The sequence below is a fragment of the Heterodontus francisci genome, chromosome 6 (genome assembly GCF_036365525.1).
Source record: "Heterodontus francisci isolate sHetFra1 chromosome 6, sHetFra1.hap1, whole genome shotgun sequence".
Taxonomy (NCBI): Eukaryota; Metazoa; Chordata; class Chondrichthyes; order Heterodontiformes; family Heterodontidae; genus Heterodontus; species Heterodontus francisci.
In genome coordinates this window covers 42,695,957-42,710,659 of record NC_090376.1, presented here as the reverse complement: position 1 = coordinate 42,710,659, position 14,703 = coordinate 42,695,957, and the positions used below count along the sequence as shown (strand labels likewise).

Sequence of the window (14,703 nt, the reverse complement as noted above, 5' to 3'; positions counted from 1 at the left end):
AATTTGTAATTGAATTGCAATAAAATTGCCAGTGCAAAAATCTGTTTACACCTATGCTAGTTTCAAAGTGAAAAGACATGTTTGCAAACTGGCTGTGAATCCCAACTGAAGACTGAAGTCCTGCCACCAGGACCAAAAACATAAGGTGACCCCGCTTAGGCCGGCAGCGGGACCCAGGCTGGCAAATTGTTGGAGGCGACCAATTAAGTGGCCACCGCCAGGGCAGCCATCTTGAATAAGGATGGCACTCTGCCCCCAAGAACTGATGTCCCAATCAGAGGGATGGCACCTCAGCAGCCTCAGCAGCGCCACCACTAGTAGTGGCCAGTGCTGAGGCTGTAGCTGCAAGGAGAGAGCACCTTAATGGCTGAGGCACCCTCGAACAAGGATAAGTGGGGTAGGGGTAGCTGGGGCCTGTCAGGCAGGCCCTGGCGATCAGGAGGGGAGAAGGGTGGGGATTACCAAGGGGCCCCCTCCATGGGTCATGGTGTGTCCCTAAAAAGGGCCCCTCCCCCACCCCCCGAGTCTCCTGAAAGGCCACCATGTTTCACTGGGCAGTCTCCCCATGCAGCGGCAGTTCGCCACCCCCCCCCCCCACCACCACCACCACCGATGCAGGCAAAATGCCCACGGAGGTGGGAAGTGGGCCTTAATTGACCACCTTAGTGGCTCAATGGGTCTCCTGGTGGGTGGCCGATCTGCCACCTTTCCCGCCGCTGGCAAAATGCGTGGCGGTGGGAAGACGCCTTCCCGTGCCATTTTTCCAGCCTTCCAGCCTGTTGCCAAAAGCCTGGTAAAGTTCTGGCCAATGTATCCTTGTAAATCTATGTCCTGTTTTCTATGATTTGACTTATATTATTTTGTTTTGGTCCTGGATTGCCAAATCCAAAGCACAATAAAAGAAAAAATGGCCTAAAAATTGGATTGCAACCAAATTGGGGCACGATCCTGGTGCAGCACATGGGTCATAGCTGGAGGCAGGACCATGTGAAATTGATCAGTCTGCCAACCTCGCTTATTTAATACGGGCGACATGCAGGTGCCAGTTACAGCCCCACAGGCAGCTCGAAAGACCTAGGGAGAAAGGAAGATCGGTCAGCTCAGACACCAACCCAGATAAGAATGAGAGTCTGGCCATGTGTGGGAGAGGCGAGAGGCAACCAGGAGGGGGTGAGTGGTGAACAGCATTGGCTGGTTCCTTCCAACTCCACAATCAGGGAAGTATAACATACCTTTCGGGTAGCAACCTCTCTTTAAAGACCACTAGTTTGGTTGTCAAGCCCCAGAGAGGTCTGCCTTCAACCTGTGCCAATGTTCAATTGCTCCCAAATTTTAGAAAAGAGGTTTGAAGCAGGCATTATGTCCCTTATTTTAATGTACAAAGGGTCTCGTGCCTGTTTCAGGTGCATGCCCTGGATGCCTGTACAGAAGTCTTTATCATATGGCACACAGCACACTTCAGCTGCAGAGTATGTGCATGTGCACTGCCTATCAAATTGGAAGCTTAGGTGCCTGTTATACACAGGGGAAATGAGCATGGCACCAACCAATTTCTAGGCCAAGAGCCCTTCTTTAATTGAGGAGTTGAAGTTTTTGGACTTTGTGCTATGCTAGGGAACTTCGTTCACTGGCATGTCCTTCATCAGTTCTGATGAAAGGCCACAGACTTGAAACGTTAACTCTGTTTCTCCCTCCACAGATGCTGCCAGACCTGCTGAGTATTTCCAGCACTTTCTGTTTTTATTTCAGATTTCCAGCATCTGCAGTATTTTGCTTTTATCATTATGTCTTGCACACAGTTGTTTGAGCCCGTGGCTGGAAAATTGTGCAGAGCCTATAGCCAAATTTCTGATATTCAGTCCTGGTAGATGAGGCTGGCCTCAAAGTTCATAAAGTTGCTTACCTAGAGACTTTAAAAAAAAAAAAATGCATTCTGTCATTTTTAACCAAATAGTACTTTGCCAGTTCTGTTTCTTCCACACTCCTATTCTACTTATGTTTTAACTAACGTATTGTGGATTTCAACTTTAAAAAGAATGGGAGTCACAAAGGATATCCACTTCTAGGGGCTTCCCAAATAATTCCACTTCTGAGCAGGTTTTTATGTTAACATTGTTTTAAAAGATGTGCTTTGTCGAATGTCTTTTAATGTTCGTGCTGTCAGTTTATTTAAATGAGAAGCAACATTTTAAAAACTGAAACACTGTAGGTTAATTCCAGGACACAGAAGGTCTTATCCTGCAGTATTTCCTTAATAAATCTTGGCAGTTGATTCTGCCTCCCATAATTCCTCTTCACTTCTTGGCCTGGATTTTCAATCCGGGGTCAGGAACCCAGTGCCCAGATCATTTCCGGGCCCTGAATCCGTGTCACATCAGCGTCAGTGGCGCGACACAATTTTCATATGCAAAGGCCCGGGAGCAAGTTCAGTGCCCAATTAGCAGCTCTGGGAGCAGCCTGGAGACGGGACCCAGTAACCTGAGGGCCCTTTGAAAAGGCAAGCAGCAGCCATGGCTGGGCTTGGCGTTCATTGATGAGCTGGAGCAGCAGGGTACTCGGAGGGCGAGCGCTGGCATGGACAGAATCAATTTCTGCACTGTAATGTTAATGGCCTCCTACAATTTCCAGATGCAAAAGCATATCTCTGTACAAGTGATACAATTCACCCAACACTAGTCCTGTAATGGAGTTTATTGTGCAGCTTAGTAATCAATGTGTGCGATGATATTCTGTCATTACCTTTCTTTTTTAGCTTTAAAAGAACTGTATACACTTACAGAATGTTTAAAGTTCCATTAAACATAAGCGGAGTTGAGAGATAAGGTGACAAAACCATTTCCCTTCCCTTTTTTTTATTCATTTGTGGGATGTGGGCATCGTTGGCAAGGTCAGCATTTATTGCCCATCCCTAATTGCCCTTGAACTGAGTGACTTGCTAGGCCGTTTCAGAGGGCATTTAAGAGTCAATCACGTCGGTGTGGGTCTGGAGTCACATGTAGGCCAGACCAGGTAAGGACAGCAGATTTTCTTCCCTAAAGGACATTAATGAACCAAAAGGGTTTTTACAACAATTGACAATGGTTTCATGTTCACCATTAGACTAACTTTTAATTCCAGATTTATTAATTAAATTAAAATTTCACCTTCTGCTGTGGTGGGAGTTGAACCCATACCCCCAAAGTATTAGCCTGGGCTCTGGACTACGAGCCCAGTGACATTACCACTACACCACCGCTGTGGTGCCATGGTCTGTGATGTGGGAGAATGTTGGCCGTGGAGACCCTATTCTCAATACTTTTGGGTGACAATGGGATTCTTCAGATGTGTGTGCTTGCTGGATGATTTCTCTCTCTGATGGAAGGTGAGTTACAGAATCATCTGTCATAAGGACTGAGAAATGCTGAAGTGAAATGTTGCTGAATGAGCATGGCCCTTGTGGCCATGCCAGCCTGCCTTTCGCTGTGAGGCCTACGATGGCCTTCGCAGTCCTCCTCCAATGCCTGGGTGCTAGGCTCCTCTGGAGGTCCCCCTTCATCATCCTCTTCCTCTTCATCTTCCTCCTCTCCACCCTCCTCCAGGTCCTGCTTGTCATCCAGCTCTGGGCCTCTTTGTATAGTCATGTTGTGCAGCATACAGAAAATGACAACGATACTGGACACTATGGCTGGTTTGTACTGGAGGGCACCGCCCGAGTGGTCAAGGCACCGGAAGCGCTTCTTTAAGATGCCAACAGTCTGTTCAATACAGCTTCATGTTAGATGGCTCTGGTTGTAGTGCCTCTGTGCATCGTGTCTGTGTGCCGACGGCTGTCAAGAGTCACCTCCTTAGGGAATAACCCTTATTCCCCTGCAGCCACCCACAGAGTCTGGATATTGGCCTGAAGAGGTACAGCACCTGGGACTCTCGCAGGATGAAGGAATCATGACAGCTGCCCTGGAACTGAGCACAAACCTGCAAGATTTGCTTCTATGGTCACAGACCAGCTGGACATTCAATGAGTGGTAGCCCTTTCTGTTCAGGAATCTGACTGGCTGGTCTGTCGGTGCTTTGATGGCTTCGTGGGTGCAATCGATGACCCCCTGGACCTGAAGGAATCCATCGATGGTGGCAAAGTCCAAAACCCTCTGTGCCTGCACAGGCCCATCTGTGTCAAAGTGGATGTAGTCACCCACCCTCCGGAATGTGACAAGTGTGACCTGTCTGATGGTGTGATGAGCTACTGACTGAGATGCCACCTAGATCCGCAGCTGATCCCTGGAATGCTCTGGATGCATAAAAATTCAGGGCAACAGTGACCTTGACGGGTGCAGATAGGGGACTGCCATGGGGTCTTTGAGGCATCAAGTCATTCTGGATCAGAGCGCAGAGGTCCGAGACCATCTGCCAGGATACGCACTGTCTCCTATGGCACTAGTGCTCTGTCATTTGCAGGTTGCTGACTCTTGAGTGGTACACCTGACGTCTTGGGTAGCACCTTCTTCACCTTGCAGCGCCTCGCTGTGGTCCTCTGGCCTCCGTCTGATCAGGAGCATTCATCGGCTGAAGCTCCGCCTCACTAATCTATCCAATGTCAGAGTAACCTCCTTAGCTGGTGCTCGTATGTTCGCCAGAGCTTCCTCTGCTGCGCTACTGATGCCAGCAGCCTCACTTCCCTCTCAAGAATCCTACAACTCATTGTTCACAAATGCAAGCCTCTCAGCTACAGCGATGGTAACTCGTGCCACTGCTGGACAAGCTAATTGTTTACCAGTGCATCCATTAGCCCTCAAAACTCCCTGCTGTGTCCAACAGAGCGGCATCTGACATGTTTCAGACATTGTGTTTTCCCCGTGCCTCCTGACTGAAAATTTAAAACTGCTGCTCATCCACTATGTAATTGGAGGCGTGTGGATTTCTGGCTCCCCCCACCCCCTGCCCTTCTTTTAAAACCGCGTCGTGTTCTGGAGGCGTCAGGCTTGAGTGACGTCCTCCGGGAATGTGGTTTTCAATGCACGCCCGCACCCACACTCGCACCCATGGGCAATTGAAAATCCAGCCCCTTGAGTTTATCTTTGTAGTTGCAAGTCAGTATGTTATCAGCTGCAATTTTCAGAAATATTCATAATGTACAATTTCAGTTTGTGATATTCAATTAGTGTCACCACGGCCAGAATTTTACTCCTCCCCCCCCCCCCCCCACGCCCAACGAGTGGGCTGGTGGCGGTGGGGGTAGAATTGAGTGGGAAGTGGCAGGAAGTGGGGTGGGGGGAGCGTTCCTGACTCCCTCTGCCCCCACTGCAATTTTACGTGGGGCGGCGTCAGAGAAATGGCCTGCCCGCCCCAGGCCAATTAACACCTTTAGGTGGCCAATTAACTGCCACTTAAGGGCCTCCTCCCGCTGCCGTGGGTATTTTACCCTTGGCAGCCGGACGGCAAAGGTTCCAAGAACCCCACCTGGTAAAACCCGGCAGCCTTCTTGTGGGATGGGATTGGGCCCTCCTGATCGGGCACCCTGTGCCCCACGGAGGGCCGCCCCCGAAGCCCCAAATGCCCCAGTGCACAACACTCCCCCCCAATCCCCCCCACGACCCCCCTTGCCTTGCCGGGGCCTGGCCGATTGTCCCTGGTGAGACCCTAAAAACTTATCAGAGTTCTGGGCCTGTACTTCTTGTTGCCTCCAATGGCTGAGTGTAGTCCCAGAAGTGGCCACCGCTCCCGGTGGCACTGCTGGGGCTAAGAGCTGCCGGCCTGCTGATTGGCCGACAGCTCCATGAGGCAGCACTTCCTGCCTCAAGGAGGTGAAATTCCCGCCCACGACCAATTAAGGGCTTGGGGAGTGAGAAATTCCTGTTTGGCTGCCCAGGCCCAACAGTGTCGGGCTCGCCACCGACTTTTTGGCCGGTAGGCGAGTCTCCCGCCCAACGTAAAATTCTGGCCCATATCTCTGAATTCACTTGTAATTCTTTAATTCATGGGTGTTTCTTCTGAGGAGGATTGATGACTGTGTGTGACCCCGTCTTAATCTTACATTTGTTTTGGAAAGTTTCTAATTTGACTCTTTGCCATCCTAATCAGGATAGATCACTTCAGTATTCCAATAACTTGTTTGATTGAATTAACAAATTGGTATGATAAATTAAAAGGAATACATAACTGTCGTGATACCAAGGCTCAAGTGGTCATGAATTAGAATCTCAGCATACTCGTCAGAAAATTTGCTATTCAATCCAATACACAGGTCCTGCATTTGAACCAGCCTCTATGTGAAGCTCAGCAGAAAGAAGTATTCCAATCCTCCCTGAGGTGAATGTTTTCTGAGGGCTCCTGGGATGAGTTAACCAACTCTCTTGTTATTTCCGATTCCCATGGGTAACACTTTCAAAGGCTAGCTCAATAACATAATGGCTGAAAATTGCTGATAAAATAACAGTGTGTGAATGATGCATGGCATTCTTAATGTGCAAACCGAGTTTCAGATTGTTGACCTTTCATTAGAACTGGGAAAAGTTTGAAATGTAATAGATTTTAAGCAAGTGAAAGGGGGATGGTGGGAAAAAGAACAGAACGAAAGGTCTGTGATAGGGTGGAAGGCAGAAGAGATTAAATGAGATGTGGCTGTGAAAGCAAGTTTTGGTAGCTATCTGATCAAATATGAAAAGGAGAGTAATTGCAGAACTCTGCGGTACAGAGGGATCCGGGTGTCCTGGTACACGATCCACAAAAAGTTAGTATGCAGGTGCAGCAGGTGATTAAGAAGGCAAATGGAATGTTGTCATTTATTGCAAGGGGAATGGAATATAAAAGTAGGGAAATTTTGCTACAGTTGTACAGGGCATTGGTGAGACCACATCTGATTATTGCGTACAGTTTCGGTCTCCTTACTTAAGTAGATTAAAGAGAGTTACCATGGATTTGTGAAAGTACGATCTTGTCTGACTAATCTGGTTGCATTTTTTGAGGAGGTTACTAATGTGCTGGATATGGCAGTGTCTGGATGTTGGCTGTATGGAATTCCAAAAGGAATTTAATAAGGTTCTGCACAACAGATTATCAACACTGAAAGCTCACAGAATTGGAGATGGCCTTGTGATACGGGTTGGTAATTGGTTGGGATGTAAGAAGCAGAGACATTTTGGTTAAAGGGAATGTTTTCTGATTTGTAGGATGTAACATGGGCTGTTTGGATTTATACTGGGACTTCAGTTTTTCACCATATACATTAATGACTTGGATGAAGGAATAGAGAGTTGTTTATCCAAGTTTGCAAATGACACAAAGTTATGGGGTATAGTTTGTTGTGCAGATTCGAGTAGGAAGTTACAAAGGGACATAGTCAGTGCCTGCCCACTGCCTGCCTCCATGTCAAAGTCAACGCATTTATCTCCAGCTCACTACGAGCAATGCCACGAGAGATCCACTAGCATTGCATTATTTAAGGATCATTGCACCGGTTGTTCCATGAGAAAGTGATCACATAATTTGATTAGGAATCAGAATAATTGGCCATTTAAAACAAGGGTTAAGTCAGATTTCATGAATCAGTAATTACAGCATCTGGATCTTGGGGAGAAATCAAAAACATTGATTTCAGTTTTCAAATACATTTAATGGGACATAATAACTTAATCAGTATTCTGGATATGTCAGATAAACATGGTGTTCCATTATTTTAGAGGGGTCTTGTCCCTTGACAGGACCCAGCAATAATAATGCTCACCAGTTTAAGGTAAATGGCAAAAGGCAACATGAGGAAAAACTTTTTTCTACAGCAAGTGGTTAGGATATGAATGCACTGCCTAAAAGCGTGGTGGAGGCAGATTCAATCATGGCTTTCAAAAGGGTAATGGATAATTATATGACGAGAAAATATTTGCAGGTCTACGGGGAAAAGATGAGGGAGTGGGACTAGGTGAGTTGTTCTTGCAGAGAGCCGACATGGACATGATGGGCCGAAAGGCCTCCTTCTGTGTTGTAACCATTCTATGATTTCAACCTCTATCTCAGAACTAAAGGGTAGAAGTTTGTCTCGGATGGTGGCGTAAAACAGGTGGTATTGGATCGGCTGCCGGTTACACGCAGCGCCTGATATTTAATTCCATTGCAGTGAATGGATCTGAATGAAGAGTCACGATCTGAAATGTTAGCTGTTTCTCTCTCCACAGATGCTGCTAGACCTGCTGAGTATTTCCAGCATTTTCTGTTTATTTAGGAAAAAAAAGTTGACTGTAATATTACCTAAAATTGTCTAAGATTAAACATTGTATAGTTTGATGGATTTACAACAGACTAATTTTTTGTACTATGTTGAATTGTATGTAAAAAATTTTATTAGGAGGCTTGGTCTTCACTGAAAAAAACTTGCATTTCTATAGCGCCTTTCATGACCTCAGGACATCCCAAAGAGCTTTACAACTGATGAAGTATTTTTTGAAGTGTAGTCTCTGTTGTAATGTAGGAAACGGAGCAGCCAATTTGCACACAGCAAGCTCCCACAAACGGGAATATGATAATGACCAGATAATTTGATTGGCATGTTGGTTAAGCTTCTTCAAAATAGCACTGTGGGATCTCCTACATCCACCTGAGAGGGCAGACAGGGCCTCAGTTTAACATCTCATCCAAAGGACAGCACATCCCTCCCTCAGTACTACACTGAAGTGTCAGCCTGGATTTTGTGCTGAGGTCTCTGGAGTGGGACTTGAACTCATAACCTTTTGACTCCGAAATAAGAGTGCTACCACTGAACCAAGACTGGCACACAATGAAAACATAATACAATATGACATTATCCTTGTAAATAGTGAGTAATTCATTTTAGATTTTAACAGTGGCATGCATTGATCAGCTTCATCAATTTTTGTTTGACTAATGTGCCATCTACTGCCTTTTTATGTAATTACAAGCCACCTGTTTTTTGTTTTACTTTACTAAATGACAATCGATTTATGTATTGCTTTATAATTATAGCACAAGCTAATTGATGAGAAAATGTGATTGCACTGAACAGATTAACTCTGTTGATATACTAGTGGAAGAAAAAGCTAATGTTGTACAGTGGGGGTATTCACTAATATTTTGCAGGCATTTTGTTATATTATTCAATGGTAAATCTCCATTCATCTCTTTTTATTGCAGTTAGCATTTCCAAAAGTCTGTTGTTCCCTCTCAGAATTCCTTCATTCTTTACTAGATCCTGATTTAGATAATATGCACTTTGCTTGCTCTCTCCATGCTATTCCCAATCTGCCATTGTACACATTCTGGAGGTGAATTTCTAGATTGCTAGCAGCATAGTTTCAGTGCATAATTGGGGGAAAACGTTTCTGTGGCAGAAATATGAGGCCGAAGCCATTTACACGTGTTTCCTGCTCCAAAATCGGTCCCTACGAATTCCCTCTTGCTTTTTAGCCCTTCCCGCGATCTGCCTGCTGGGTTCTAAGTGCTTGTATTTAAACATATGATAATGAAGACCAGTGCCAATGCAGCTGTGATTCTCCTGCTTCTACACTTGCAAAGCACTTGAGGTAACTTAGACTGAGAATTATAAGGTGCAGATATTACCAGGATCAGCTGAAACAGGCGGGAATGAGGAGTTTCTGAGCCTGAAGTGCGTGGAGTTTCACTGAAAATTTTTGCATCTGGGATTTTCTGCCATTCTGTCTACACAGACCTGGAGTTGTTTTTCATTACTTCTGACACTGTAACACCGCTGGTAGATTTTACTCTCTCCCCAGCCCCCCCACCTCCGCATTGCCATCAGTGGTGGGGGCTTCGGAGGAGCAGGTATGTCATTTCCTATGGGCATGTCATTATCATGGAGATGGGACTGGAGTGGCAAAGGAGGTTGCAGCCCAACAGATATTACCCACTTCCTCCTAGACTATATAGGCAACACCAGACATATGGAGGACCTTAGTGAGGAACATGTATAAAAAGATTGCATTCGCCAAAAAGGCTTTGAAAATGACCACCACACTTAACATTTATGGCACTGGCTCATTGAAGGCAGCTATGGATGATCCCTGTAATATCAGCAAGGCTGCAGTAAGAATATCCGTTCATCGAGCCACTGATATACTTTACAGGAGAGCTAGAAAATTCATCACCTTTGGCATCCCAGCAAGACAGCAGCGAGATGGGACAGTCAAGTTTTACTTGTTTGGTGACTTTCCCAAAGGTCCAGGATGCAGTCTAGGACATCCATATTGCTTTGTGAGCTCCATGAGAAAACCCCTAAACTACCTCCACAGGAATGGCTTCTATTTCCTGAATGTACAACATACAAAGCATCCTATACATCAACACAAAATATGTTGGAAATTGTCACATTCATACCCAGAAATTTGTCTCTTCTTGAAAATCATGTCAACAGATGGCTTGTGGATGATAAAGCCTACCTCCTTCCTATAATAACGATCTGAACTACAGCAGAGGACTGCTACAATGCGGCAATGAAATGTATATGCCTCTACAAGTTGATCACCAACTGGACCATCAGATTCTTAAAGGTACGCTTTTACTTCCTAGTCATTTTGGAGGGGCTTGGCAGTAGGCTTCAGATTGTGTGCCATGCACAATTGTAGCCTGCATCACTTTTCCATACAGAAAAGGCATTGCTGAGGAGGCAGCTCTAGCTTTGTTGGAACAGAACAAAATGGAGGAAAACATCATGATGGCCTAGACTCAGAGGAATAATTTCTGCAAACACATTTTGTCACTGGAACCTTTTTTTGTGTGTCATGCCCAGTAAAGACATAACATAAAAGTTAAGAATACGAAACAAACTTTATTTAAAGTGGACTATTTGAAATTGACTTTTCCTTTAAAAAATATTGGACAGTGTGCTGCAAAGATGGCCAGCAAAGGTCAGATGACCTGGCCTGTGCATTCAAAAACTGCCTCACTGTCCCAAAAGGACAAAAGGATACATTCCAAACTAAAAGGTATGAACTACACTCATCCTGAAACCATCAAGAGACATTCCTGAATTTAATGGGTTTCTTCTGATACAAAGAAGGTGTGAAGTAGCCATATCATATAAGAATGGTACCCATCCAGACATCAAAAGATAGTCATGGATGCCACATCCTGGTCCATTGTGTTAGCACACCAGGGGAGAAGGCCATGTATCAACTAACAAAAATGATAATGTGTTGGATTTTGACTTTAAAAGGTAGCCCTCTGGAGAGAGAGATGGGAGATCACAACACCATCCCAGAATGCAGTCCAGCCAGCGGCTGTGGAAAGAAGTCCAGCCAGGCAAGCAAGGATCCTTGCTGCTAATTCTACACTTCAACTTGTTGCAGCAGAGAACTGAAAGTGACCACTTCCTCCAGTCTGAAGTTTTAACTACCAGAAATCTACAACACCTCAACAAGTTCAGGACTACAAACACCCAGGCCTGCACCTTTAAAAGAGACTATCCACCTTAGAAGATTCAACAGGTTTACCGTGAACCCCGAACACCTACCTCACTTTAAACCAATTACCCTTTTCCTCTCTGTCTATTCTTGTGTATGCGTTTATGAGTGAATGTGTGCGTGAGTGAGGTTGCGACCATTTCAGGAATCATGTAAAAATAGTTATCTTTTGTTTAACCTACAAGAAACCCTGTCATTTGTCCATTTATTTGATCCTAAAAAACACTCAGGGACTAACTCATCATTTTAAACAAAGCACAATTGTGGTCAGGGGTGGGAGGTGAACAGTGGGAATCACCCACACTTCTTATCACCTGTCCAATACACATGTAATATTATTGACAGCTGTACCTGACCTTCTGGTTGTCTACTTTCAAATAAAGTCACTTTTCCTCAATCTAGTACCTATCCTAATGCATGACAAAACATAAACCCTCTTTAACTCTGTAGTTTGTGTCAATAATTATCACCTGATTCAGTAAATGAACACTAAATTAGTGCACCCTTTCTTGTATGACGCTAACCTCCATGGGTAATAAAGCACAACGTCCATGCACATTTTTTATTATTTATTACGTTGAAAGTAAACACAAGCTAACCTACTCTCTCCTAACACATGCCTCCCCTGAATGGGTACACATGCTTTTCACCTATTCTAATACTTTTCCTGGGTGCAACTTGCAGGTTAGCATCGCGAGAGATGCTGGCTACTCGTGCTGTATAAAAGCCTCCTGGGACTGAGGTAGCCCTCCTCTCAGGGCAGTTTGCTTCTGGCACCACCTCTAGAACTTGTTCCTTCGCAGCCTGATGTTGCATCTCATGTTCCGTTGCCATGGGTCTCTGAGGGGTAAGACCAGAAGCCTTCACATAAAGGGGAGTGGAAATCTGGAACTCCATCCCCCAAAAGGCTATGGGTGCTAGGCCAATTAAAATGTTCAAGTCTGAGATTGATAGATTTTTGGTAGGCAAGGATATTTAGGGATATGGAACAAAGGGGGGTTAATGGAATGGAGGTACATATGGCAGAACAGGCTTGAGGATTTAAATGGCCTGCTACTGTCCTATGTACTGCTATCGAAGATGGCAGTATCAGGCAGTCACCATTCCATTAAGTCCTGGCTGTTTGTCTCACTAATCAGCAGGATAACTGATCCAATGGTACCTATTAGATCCTGCAAGGCCTGAGAGATAGCAGCACGTATTGCAGCTACTGTGGTCTGAAATCCGGTATGTAGGGTGCTTCTAAGGTGAGCGGTCTGCTGCAAATTCCAGTGAAGTGCCAGACGCTTCATTGCAGTTTGCAATGAAGAAAAATCTTTCATGATGTTACTGCAAATGAGATCTGTGGACTCAAGAGCTACACCCCAGTTGTCCAGATACACAGAGACTGGCCTCAGAGGTTACATGTAGATGTGATGTTCCTCGAACATTCTTCTTTTCAGGTTCAACATAAATTCCTACTGTTGCAATATATTCGAACTAATCCAATGGAACTTTGTAGCTCACTTTTGCAGCCTCTAATAACCTACTGCAGGCTTACTATAAAAGTTAATGACCCTAGTCACTTAACTAGTCCTCCAAGTGTCTCATCAAAATCACTAAAAGGGTTACAATCTGAAATCTCTCCCTGACTTTCCACGCCCTCCCAAGGCATTTAAACAAATCTCTAGCACAGGAATTTCCAAGTCTTTGCAACAGTGGCCCAGATCCATGTGCCACAGTGAATGACTGCTCCTCATATGATTAAAATGCTTTGGGATCAGACAGAATCCTGATTAAACACCACATCCAACACTATCACATTTTTTGTAACAGAACATTTTCAGTTCTGGGAGTGACATTCACACACACTTTCACAGTATTAGCATTGCCTACACTTGCAAGTCACATGTAAGTCCCATGAGGTAGGATTTTGTATTATTAATATTCATGATTCACATGAGAAAGGTAAATATTTAAAAAACTAAATTTTGAAGTTTCAAGGTGACTCACAACATTTAAATAAAATGCTTCCAAAAAAAGTCAGAGGATTTATGAGTTTTTGGCAACATCCAGTTCATTATTCCCATGACACTGACATAAAAACCCAAGCCATCTATGTACAAACAATTTAAACCCCCATACTCAAAAATCTGATTACCCACATCATGCAAAAATTGAAGCTCCTATAGAGAAAAGCCTCTGCTGCACAAATTGCCCCGTTACCTGTAACTCACTGATGTTTTTGCCTACCCTGGACTGCATGCCTGTTGTCCACTGTCCCCTTCTACTGCCAGACTTAGTTTGCTCTCCTTCAGCCAATCACCGTTAGTCATTCTCCGCTGTGATCTAGACCACTTCTGTGCATTGTCTCTCTCCAGCGTTTTCATCCATCTCCATTCCCACTGGGACTACTGCGGCTATCTCAGTGTCAGTTGCCTTTTCTATTGCTGTCTCTATTACCATTGCCATATCCGCTGCTGAAACCAACTCCAAATGCATTGCAGCTGCCACCTTTGACTTCCATATAAATGAGATAGAAGTCCTAGAGAGATTAACCTCCTTCCTGTTCTTTTCGCTCACCACTGCCCCCTTAATTCTGCCAGCTTATTCATAATCACCGCGTCTCTCCCCATTTCCATCCACGACATACATTGACGCACAAACAAAGCCCCTGCTGTCCACTGGCACACTGGGAAGGCAAATTGGCAAGAAAGGAAAATGGGGCACTTGGGTCTACTGTGCAGGTGCCTTGATGTGCCCTTCGATGAATGCCAAGAGATGGTAGCTGTGGACCTATTCAAGGGGGAATTCAATCCAGAGATAATGGGAAGATGGTAGGGAGGTAGAAGAGTAATGATGGGTTGGGGTAGGGATTGATGGGCTAAAGTACCCAGGAGGGGAGAAATGAGAAGTGCATAACTGGGGGACAGGAAAGGGCCTAAAAAGGAGACACGAGAGAAATAAAGGAGATAAAAGTAATGTGTTTGTGTTCAGTGGCAACTGCACTCATTTGGACACAGACAAATGTGATTTGAGTGAAGGAAATCGCTTTTACTTGAATTATGTAAGACTGTTAAACAGGGGATCTCATTTCCCTCTAAGGTCCTGACCCTATACTGAGTATCAATCGCATGAAACAAACTTTGCATACAATTTCCACTTTACGTGGAAAATCTTTAATAACCCACTAAGCAATAGTATATATTTACACCACCAGTTGCTTAGTTAGGCCCGCGGACAGGAACTCGTTCCCTGGTGGTCAGATCCGTTGAACGAGTTCTTCTGCATGACTTCCTGTGACTGGCCAAGTCACACTTCCCGG

At 44.9% G+C, this 14,703-nt stretch overlaps 1 protein-coding gene across 4 annotated transcripts in view; it reads left to right on the top strand.

Annotated features, from left to right (window-relative positions):
- LOC137371268 (microtubule-associated tumor suppressor candidate 2-like) overlaps window positions 1–14,703 on the top strand; it is a 508,676-nt gene that overhangs the window by 397,430 nt on the left and 96,543 nt on the right. The window lies entirely within an intron of this gene.